Genomic DNA, 11,637 nt, shown 5'->3' with positions numbered 1-11,637 from the left:
ACACTAGAGATTAGACAAAAAATACTTGGTAATATTTTGTGTTTTTGCAGTGTTGGATGTTTGAACATGACCATTACAACCTAGCAAGACTTTATACTTGTATTCACGGTTTGGGGAATAAGCTGTTTCGACTGGACTTGTGATTCTACAAGGACGAATTGAAGTGACCAGAAGAAAAGCGGTTGAAAATGGTGAAAGTTCACATCTGATGAAGAAATTAATAAATGATTTTATGTTTAAAAAAATTATCTGGAAATCTAAAACACACCAATAGGATCCCGGAAAAAGTGCAAACTCACGGTGGATTGTATCGCCTGTGATTTAAATGAGTTTTCTATTCATGCTGATCCCAAACCGTGAGTGTGTGTGTGTGTGGGTGTGTGTGTGTGTGTGTCGGTGTGTGTCTGTGTGTGGGGGTGTGTGTGTGTGTGTGTGTGTGTGTGTGTGTGTGTGTGATCAGTGTGTCTGCAGATTACAGTGCAGCGCGCAGGATTACAGTGGGTCAGGCGGGATGGAGACAGAGAACATAAATAAGAAGATTTCATCCTCCCAGAAGTCAAATCCTCTTTTATTACGATCATACATGTGTCATCTTAGTCATGTTTTGCAGCATGTCACGCAAGATAAACCCCAGAAAAATACACTTAGTTATTTATATAATGGTGATATGAAGACATTCTTGTGAGGATGTGTAAAGGAGAATCATTTTATTCTGGAGATACTGGATTATTTTTGGGTTTTATTATCATACTCATCAAAATTACAAGAAACAAAGACTTGGAATATATTATCACTATATGTGTGATGATTCTATGTGTTTTTCACTTTTATGCGATATTTTAATTTTTTTAGATGTACTGTTATAATCCATTAATGTAAATTCTTAACTTAATTACTTCTCTATGAACTCTGTGCGTTCTGTAAACTTATCTTAAAATCTATATCTCAAAACTTCCTCAAATATTGTATTTATCTTTATGAAAAGTAAGAAAAACTCTTAAAGACACCAGAGTTTGATTAGAGTTTCTAACCAGAATCTCAGAATGAAATCACAGCAGCAGCTGCATTTCCATTCACCATATAATTGCACAACTTGACAATTTGAAAATAAATTTGCTTAATGGAAACACAACAATTTTGAAGAAAATAAAGTTTTCAATAGAAAACACCATAATTGAAAATTTGTGTTTTTTCATAATTAGTGGAATATTGACAAAGTTTTGCATACATTTGTAAATGAAATGAAGCTACAGAATGAAAATTTTCTGCTTCTTGTTGGCACTAAGTAGTTGTGTTTCCATTAACTGTAGAGTTACACAAATTAAAATTACAAAAATAAATTTTTTCAATTGAAACATGCCAATTTAAAAATAACTCACATTTTTCAATAAACAGTTTTGGTGCTAGGATTAGGTGCTTTTTCTCACTGTATTGAAAGTTGTTTATTTTTCAAATCTGCAATGGAAAAACTTTTTCTGCATCACACAAGTCACTTGATCAACAACTAGATGTTACTACTGGTGGAAACCACGAAGAAGAAGATTTTAGCTGAGTTTCTTTTTTAATGGAAACACCACAATTACAAAATTGTGGTTTTGGACATTAGCTGCCTTTCCTTTACAAATGTGCGCAAAACTTTATTGATACTCCGCTAATGTGAAAAAACAAAATTTTACAATTGTGGTGTTTCAATTAAATAAGAAATGAAAATCACATGTGAATAATTTCATTCAGGTGCCATGCCATTATGAAACATGTCATCCTGTTACCACTTCCTGTCATCATCATCTTCATGGTTTCCATCAGTTGTAACATCCGGTTGTTGATCATGCGACTCGTGATGCGAAAGAAGTGTTTACATTGCAGTTTTGAGAAATGAACCAATTTTTATACAACTGAAAAAACATCAAATCCGAGCACTAAAACTTTTTATCTAAATAATAATACTGTTTATTATTCAATTTTTTTCCCAAATGTCAAATTGTGCAATTATAAGATCAATAGAAACGCAGTTAATCGTGGAATATTTACATTTGTAATAGAAACGCAGCTAGAGAGTGAAAAACATTTGCTTCGTGTTGGCACTAAGACAGAGAGCTGCTGAAAATGGGTAAAGGGATTGATGGAGTGGATGAAGCAGCAAGCTGAGGGCCCAGGATACCTTTAATGAATAATAAATGTGGCCCCGGCTGCAGGCTGGGAGCCACTGATGTCTGTGAGTGGGTCAGCAGAGAGGAGAAAAAGAAGAAGAAGAAGAGGTCGCTTTGCTTTTACTTCCCTCTGCCCTGAGAGGAACTCACCACTGCTGAATAATTTACAGCAAAGACTCTGCTCACTCAAAGACACTTTGCTGCTATCTGGAGACCGGCCCCTCCTTTAATGTTGGATGTCAGCAGCAGGAAGGAGGCAACCCAAGCAACAGACACAGAAAAGAGAAAATAAACATCATATAGATGTATCATGCAGGAAAAGTTTGATTTTATTGAGGTAACTGTTTGCTAAAGATTAACTGAAAGAGAGAATCTGTGTTTCATTGTTAAACTTAGCAAACTGAGCTGCTGGGTTTTTACATTTTTACACAAATCTGATCGATTTGTGTTTTTGCAGTTGATATAATCTATTATATTCAAACAAAAAGCTGTTTGGATCTACTTCTGCATCACTTCCACCAACACTGGTTGTTTCCATGATGGCTGACAGGCAGGGGTGTAGGAATAAGTTTACAATTGGGGGGGACACATGTCGGAAATCTGAGATTCGTAAATATTCAACAGAAATATATCTTAAGTACGCTACTTAAAAAAAAGGCTATTTAATCTTTTACTTTATTCCTTTATAAATTGTGTCTTGCAAAAATAATGCATTTAAAATTTACATAATGCATTTGTTCATAAGATGTGAGCATATCACCAAACAAAATGACTGGAGTCTTTTATTAAGCAAAGGGAGATGTCTTTCAAGGGCTTCAGCCCTTGGCATATTTAGTGTCCGCATACACACTAGAAAATCAAATATTTCAGTTGGATTAAAAACAATTCAGTAGGCCACACAAGTGCAAAGTTTGATATGTTTTATTTTGTCAAACTTGCAATAATGGTCAAAAATGAATTTATATAGGTTGACTGACCATAGAACCATCTCTTTGATTAAACAAAATTCTGAGATGAAAGAGCCCTCACAGACAATGTAGTGAACAAATTATTCACACTTTTAACATTAAGTAAAAGAAGAAAAGAAAATCAATCAAAATATGCTTATTCAGTTTGTCGAACTGTATGACTAATTAAACCAAATCAAAAATGAAGAAATATTTACCAACAATAAATACACATTTAATAGACAAGCTTTTTAACTCACTGACTACAGTGTGCTTTAACTGTTGGAAAAGCAGTTAGCACAGAGATTATAGGCCACATAACCCTAGGTAGAGATCAACACCTCTGTGCTTCTGAACAATTGCACTTTACAGCCATGCATTTATAATTCGCCAAAAATGTGCCGGAAACATAAAAGGATGGCAAACACTGGCTTAGGCAAAAGAGCCAAAATGTTTTTTCCGCCTTTCATTTGCAGCCACAAATTGCTTGCAAACTGACTTCTTGTCCAGTAAATCAAGTTTATCTTTATGTACATGACAGACAGCAACATGATTAAGCCTGTTTTGAGTCATTGTAGACCGGAGCCACGTTTTGAGTCTACGAAGCGCACTGAAACTTCTCTCTGCCTCAGAGGATGAAACGGAGACCACCAAAAGCAACCTAACCAGAGTTTCCACTTGCCCAAAAAGTCTACGGACCTCTCCAGGCAGTCCACCAATGATCCCTGCAGCTTCTGCGCTGTTGCTAAATGAGTAGTTCAGTCTAAACATAGGAAGTTGCACTGAAAGTAACTCTCTATTCAACTCTGGGTATTTCCCAATGACTGCAGCATCAATCGTTCCACTGAGAAGTGTCTCTTCCAACTTTTGCAAAGTCAGCAAGTCATCCTGGTTAAATAGCCCAGTGAGCTGTGCATCTACAACATCCAATACTTTAAAGAATTCACCTCTGTAGTGGTCATTGGCACATTCAGGTTGATGTGTCTTAGCTCCTTCAGTGAAGCGTTTTGGGGGTGGCCTTCTCTGTGTAACTGTGATGGGTTTAACACCCAAAGACTGAACCTCAGCCATCGCCTTTTCAAACAGAGTGTTGAAACTTTCTTGATTTCTTTTAGCCTTAAGTGAAGTCTGAACAACTTTCACAGCAGTCCTCATTCCAGCAATGGTTTGAGTTCTCTTCTGGAAAGAGATGCTCAGGCATTCAAGCTCATCAATCACAGGTGAGGCAAGGATGAGACCCAAAACTGTTTTACCTTTCCTAAACTGCCCCAGCAGTCCATTAGCAGTGGATGCTGTGTTTGAGGCACCAGAAGCCATCTCCTGCAAGCTAGCCAGCACTGACCCATACTGTGACAAAACATCTCTGATTGCTTTGCTCCGTACTGCCCATCTTGTGGGGCAGAGGGGTTTTATTGCAGTGCACGATGGATTCTCTGTATGTGCTGTTGCTGCATGGATTGCCTTAAACTTCCCTGACTGAGAGAAAAGAACTCCAAGCTGGTTCACCCAATCCAATGCGTCTCTGATCAGAACTGAGGCTAAGCAAGCTTTCTGTGCAATTAAATTAGTGCAGTGTGCTCCACAATGAACAAAAAGTGCTAGTGGCTGCTCTTGCTTTATCAGTGCCTGTGCACCTGCATGCTTCCCAGACATATTGGCTGCTCCATCATAAGTTTGACCTCGTAAACCATGCATTGGTAAGTTTAATCTGAGCAGCACATCTTTAACAACAGCAGCAAGGCTTTTTCCTGTTGTTTCAGAAACTGAGTACAAGCCAATAAACTCTTCATGGGGCTTCATGTCACTGTCAATGTATCGCAGACAAATGCTTTCTTGTTCTTTCCCAGAAATGTCCTGTGTTCCATCCATAATAATTGCAAACTCAAAAATTGGTAGGTTTCTGATTGTATCTGCTATTTCACTGACAATACTATTGCTCATAGAACACAAGATTTCATTCTGTATCTGTGGACTTAGGTATTCTTTCTGAGACCTCAGCAACCACTTAGCCAAAAGGGCATCATCTTCTGCCAGATTTTTTAACAGTTGATACAAATTGCTGTCATCATCGTCATGCCCTCTCAAAGCTTGTCCCTGCCGTACCAAATATTTTATGGAGCTCACAATTTTCTCCAGACAGTGCCTATTGTCACCTTGCTGAGTTGCCAAAGCACTGGATAATTGGGCATTTATAGGATGACTTTCTTGTGCAGTCACAGAAACAGCATGACGATGTGTGTGACTATTTTCATGTGCTTTAAATTTTTCGCATGCTTTTTTCCAATTTTTAAATCCAGAAGTGATAAAGGCGGGTTCGGATTTTGCACCAAATGGTGTGAGTTTGTCCTGGTAAATTGCCATGCAATAAAAACACAAAATGCCATTTTTCACTGCATCATAATGTAGCCAGGGAAATTCCTTGTACCACTTTCCTTGGAAATGTAAAGTTCTGTTGGCTAGAGCTTGAGGGTCTATGAATTTTGGATGTGGCTGATTTGGCTCTGTTCTCTGTCCACTGACTTCAGAGTCTCTCAGCTGTGTGTCCCTAGTCTGAACTCCCTAGAAGGAAAAGTTACAATGTCACTCAATGCCCCTGAACTACACTTACTACAAGCAAAAGATTAAAATTTTCAACTTTTTTTGTGGACTCTCATGAAGTATCTACTCGTATGAGTTACTCTATCTTACCTGTTGCTCCACTCCTGTCTCTCCCTCACTCTGACTTCCTGCCTCTAGCCCGGTTGCACTATCCTCTCCTTTTCCTGTCTCCTTTGTGCTGTCCCTGCATTGATGCTCCTAAACATATGAGATGGTTTCAGAAATGAGGTACAGCTCTTGAGCCTAACATGGCCAATTTTAAATCAAACAAAACATTTTATTTGTCACATTACAGACTTTACGCGCAGAGTTAATCGCAGAGGCAAATAAAATAAATCCATTAAAATCCTTTCAGAGTATTATCTTATGGACTCTGAACTAAAGTCTTTCTGACAGGGAGCTGACAGTGTGTTGAAGAATTATGGACAGGGCGCTTTGAAGCATCTGGTTCAAAAACGCATTCTAAACCTTTGGTAGAAATCCATCTATCCTTCCATTTTCTGTACACCCTTGTCCCTTAGTGGGGTCGGGAGGTTCTGGTGTGGGGTACACCCTAGACAGGTCGCCAGTCTGTCCAGACCTTTGGTAGAAATGGCGCCTTTAATTCCAGTTTGCAGTACAGAACAGAGAAAACTACAGAGTTGTCAATGTTGTGTTAATCTATTTATAGTCTAAAAAGAGGAGCCAGCAGTTTATTTGAGGAAATAAAGGTGCAGAAGTTAATTTGTTGGTTAGCCGCTGCTAAGAATTAAAATTAACTCTCCCTGTGGTTTTAACTAACGATCAGGAGCGCGGCAGGTATAATATCTGTCCATTTCGGCGAAGCAAAACCACGCAAAAAATAAAAAATCCTCGTAAAACGCACGCCCAGACCGGGCTAATTTCAACACAAGGGCAACACAGGTGTTGCCCTTGTGTTGTGTGACTGTTACTCACACTGACGTTACTCTTTTTAAAAAAGCTGAGTAAGTCCTGCTGCTGTTTCAGCCTTTTAGTTGGTGGTGGCATTGTACTGAAATGAGATATATATATATAAAAAAAAGACATTTTGGCTAGCGTAGCAAACGTCTAGAGAAAGTTAGCAGTTAAATATTGGATGAGTGATCATCCCAAGACTAAGATGATTAAACCAAAAAGATTCAGTTCCTATATATGAAAGTGAACTGACAACAAGACGTTATAAATAAGCAATATTCATAGCAGCATTCCCGACAGACCATTTTACCTCATTCGCAAGTTTCTGACTTCTGTGTCGCTGTTTCCCTCCCTTCTGAGTGCTCACTCAGCAGTTCAGAGACGGGAGGGGCGAGTACCGTGACGTAACGCGATGCTGCGCCTTCAAAATAAAAGCACGCTAGTTAAAAAAATGTCAAAATCCAATATTTTGCGGTACAATTTTTTGGGGGGGACATATCCACCTGGCTTCAATATTGGGGGGGACATGTCCCCCCCGTCCCCCCCGCTTCCTACGCCGCTGCTGACAGGTACAAAAACCCAGCAAATAGCAATATGAACTGCAAACACATTAATGATTCAAACTCCAAACATAAAAAACAAACACAAATTCACCAGAAGCAGTTTCCATTTGAAGTTATTTTGTTGACTGTAGGATTTTGCTTCTGTTTTCTGTAATTACAGCATTCTTTTCTGACCATCAGCATTTTTCTCTTGCATTTCTTTCTTGTCTGTCTGTTTGGAGTTTGCATCATTCATGTGTTTGTAGCTCACTTCTACAATTTTGTAATCTGAAATTTTTCAGTTTCAAAAGTCAAAAATATGTGTATTGTGGAAATTTTCAAAAAGAAATTAAACTTTGCATCAGATTTATTTTTAGTGTTTTATTATTTTCTGTAAAAATAAAATAAATCGTAAACGTACTTATTTGAAATCAAACGGTTTTCACCCAATCAAAATTTTCTTCTTTGTTGCGAGGCAGATAGTTGTCAAATCAGCCAATCATATCACTCCTCTAAATGGGCTGGCTTTGTAGTGACAAGCTCCGCCCCTTTTGAGGACTAACCAATCAGAGCTCAACTTGCATTTCCGGTGTTCTGTCAGATCATTATACGCTTAGCACGTACTGGCGGCTATATCTTTCAGACAAGTATACACTGTCATTACCATATGATTTTATTTAATCAGCAACATAGAATCATGACGTAGATCGTCATACACTTTGCTATTAACAGCTGTATGACATCCTGACTTAGCGGTTAAGTAGGCTAATGAGTTTTACATGGGCGTGTGTTGTAGTTGACTGGAGCTGTAGCTAGACCCTGCTTTAAATACACTTTGAAACCACGGCGGTGCATGTATATATATATATAGTTATCACTGAAAACAATTTAAAGACTTATTTTCGTCACAACGTGTCGCGTATGCTGGACTGACAGCTCCTCTGACGGTCGGACTTCTTAATGCGCATGCGCGGGCATGCGTACTCACTGCGTGTATGCTATTCTGACAGCGTATGATAATCTGGTAGAACACCAGTCATGGCAGCGGGTCAATTTCCGAGCTATTAAAACAAAGAAGAAGAATTTGAGACCCGCAGAGAGGCTGCTAGCTTAAGGTAGGAGAACACTTTAGCTTGTCAGTTTACGGCGGAGTTCCGAACATTGAATTTTAACTTAAAGTTGAATTATTTGGCTAAAAAATTACCCAGCACCGAACTCAAATTAAAGTAGAACAAAATGGCGTCAGTTAGGGTTTTCAGCTCTTCCATGCCGCCTTACGCTGTTTTCCCAAGACCAGAAATTAACAAGAGGAGGCAGCTTCCAGATTCTGAGCTCTGATTTAAACACAAACAGTTTCCTGTTTAATTTAACTCTGAAAACGTTAGTATTTTCTGTTGCTTTCAAGTCAAAGCTCAGTTTAACATTTGTTTTATTTATAGCACAGCTACTTTGCACAAAGCAACATGGAGGCTGGGCTGATGTTTTTCTCCTCAGCGGAATAATCTCATTTCTTCCCGTGTAGCAGGGCGGTTTTCCTGGAAAACATTTCAGACATCCTGTGTTCTCCACTAATGTGCTAAATGTGTTTAAGGACCAAGTGATTAATCAGTTTTAGACATGAAATAAATATCACTCTTACATCACTGTTTATGTGATGTCTGACGTTTGAGCTGAAATGTTAATTTGCAGCTTTTAGATGCTACAAATGTAATGTTTGATCAATATTTGGATATTTTCTCTCTTTATTTCCAGAGAAATTCACGTTAATGCATCTATTTAATTTTTTACTCTAATATTTTATGCTAAAATCTGGATTTTATACTGTCAGTTTTGACGTGACAACCCTAGCTACTAGTCGTTTGCCACACTCCTGGGTTAATTGCGATTATTATGAACACACCGTAATTGTGAAACTGTGTTTTTTTTACATTACCATAATTTCCACACTGTGGCGAACCTCTGCAATGGAAATTCTATGGAGCTAAATTTGAGCCATAAAGTTTGCATTAAAACAAATTTTAAACTGAAAAAAGAAAAAAGTAGAAATTGAAAAAAAAAATTTAAAGGTGAAGAAATGTTGAATTTGAAAAGGAGTTTTTACCTTTTTCAATTTCAAATTCGCCTGTCATGATGTCAAATTTTGATGGACAAATAGACCAAGAAGTTATTTCAATAAACGATAATATTGTTGTTTTGAGACCATTTTCAAATAATTTAAATAATGGCCATTATCAAACATCAATAAACCTTAAATTCTAACACTGGAACTGGAAGACATTTTAAATATTCAAAATAAATAAACAAAAGAGAAATAACAAACAAAATAAATTATGTAGCCTGTGTAAACAAAATTGTTTTTCAAAAATAAGGGCTACATGAGACCAAAGCACCAATGATTTTTGGCATCCAGTTTTTCATAGAAAGAAAGAAAAGAAAAATCTTAATTTATTGCGCAATTAATTGATTTATTGCTTATTGTGATGGGCTTCAGTTCAAACTTAAAAAATATATGTGTTCAGTTTTAAAATAAAACTTTGTGCAAACCTTGTGGCTGCAATTTAGCTCCGTATTTTCCTGAATGAGCGTTAATTAATCATGTTTTTTGTGTATACTGCTTTGTTTTGAAGGAAAGTTTGTTTATTTTTCTGCTGCAGTTTTAATCTGTTCGTCAAACGACCACATATAAAATGCCCAGCAGAGCTGCGAGTTCGGTTGCACCATCTGTCTTTGCCTTTCATGATTGAAAACAAAGAGAGGACCTTCATTAAGTGCCTTATTAGTTCCTCCTTTTGTTTTTGTTTCTGGAGTTTGCCTCGGACAGCTCTGGCACAAACCCAACACCGCGCATTCATTCACCGCCTGCTTCATCTCCCAGCAGCCCAAATGCTCACGCATACAGAGACGATCCTTCAGGGAAGCAACAAAGCAGTTTGAAGTCTTTTTTTTTTTAAATCAGTGTGAAGCCACAAATAATGAGCTCAAAAAAAGTTAAATTTTGAAGGAACATAAAAGCGGAGCATCGCTATTAACCTCCAGGTCTAAAGAAATCCTTAAAAATTCTGCATTGAAGCAACTAAATTATTGAATATTGTAACTTAAGTCTTTTTGAGATGAAATCTACAAAAACCCCAAATATTAGAAAGAGACAGAAAAATGTTTTCATCTTCCATAAAGTCACACATCTGGGGGAATATTATGGTTCAGAATACTGCACCATTAAATGTAGAAGTTGATGTACAGTATATTTAAAAACTTCATAAAATAAAGCTAAAGCTTTACTTTGGTGACTATATGTTAACAATCAGGAGCAATACTTTAAATTTTTTGTATTATTGTTGCAGATGTGACTATAAAAATATAGTTTTACAAAGTAAGTAAGTATTTATGACGGTCAAAGCTAATAAACTAGCTAATTAGGCCTGCATTAATAAATCAATAAATAATAAGAGAACAGATCAGACAAAAAAAGTGAATATACACTCAAGATTAATTAAATAAAATTAAACAGTAAAACAGAAAAAAACCCTGAAAAATGTGAGTAAAAGGTGTAAATATTTAAAAAAAAATAAAAAAAATAAGTCCAGAAGGAACGGAAAAATAGATCCAATGTAAGACAAAATTAACAAGTTGAAAACAAACAAAATGTCAGGGAAAAATTCAAATAGATTATTTAAGTAGATATAAAATAAAGTTAAATTAGAAATAAAGAAAAATGGATAAAATTAAAGTGAAACACTTTAAAAATGAACAGAATCTATGTTTGTTAGTTGTTGGTTGTTTTTTTTTTTACAATTTCTTATAAATTAAATTCAAAAGCAAATTCAAATATACTTTATATTAATATCATTAATAAAAGAAAAAGAAAAATGTAATAAACTCTATAAACTTTTATTTCTTAATTATTTCTGTTCTCTTTTTTATGCTGCCACTTAAATAGATAGAAACTTTATTAATCTAAATTAAATTAATACAACTAAATTAATTAATTAATTAAATTTTATATAAACTCCAGATCAAATAAATATCTGATGTTCTTCTATTTTCTTTTTTTAAAACGTATCGAAGCTGCCGGGTTACCAAACATCTGCAGGAAGAAAGAGAGGAGGATGGGATGAAGATGTGAGGTGGAGGAGGAGGTTGTCATGGTTACAAACAGCTCGGCTGCTGGGGGTAATGATGCAACATCTTCGTTTTCTCCTCCTTTTCTCTGTTCCTGATTGCATAAAAGAGACAAATATCTCTTTTTTTCTTCTCTTCTATCTCAGTTTTAAATCATCTGAAGTTTGTCATTTCTAAATAGTGTCACTCTCTTGCCTTAAGACGCCCTTTTATATATTAATTTCCCTGAAATAACTGCATGTGGGAGAATTTTCTGCATTGTTGCGCAAGAAAAGGGAGCGCGGTTTTCAGTCAGCAGCTGCAGAGGATGATTCCTGCCACATGGGGGCGACATTTAGCCGCTGAGAATAAAGGTGGAACAGCAAA

This window comes from Xiphophorus hellerii, chromosome 6 (genome assembly GCF_003331165.1).
Source record: "Xiphophorus hellerii strain 12219 chromosome 6, Xiphophorus_hellerii-4.1, whole genome shotgun sequence".
NCBI classification, from domain to species: Eukaryota; Metazoa; Chordata; class Actinopteri; order Cyprinodontiformes; family Poeciliidae; genus Xiphophorus; species Xiphophorus hellerii.
Note: the sequence above shows the minus strand (reverse complement) of the source record.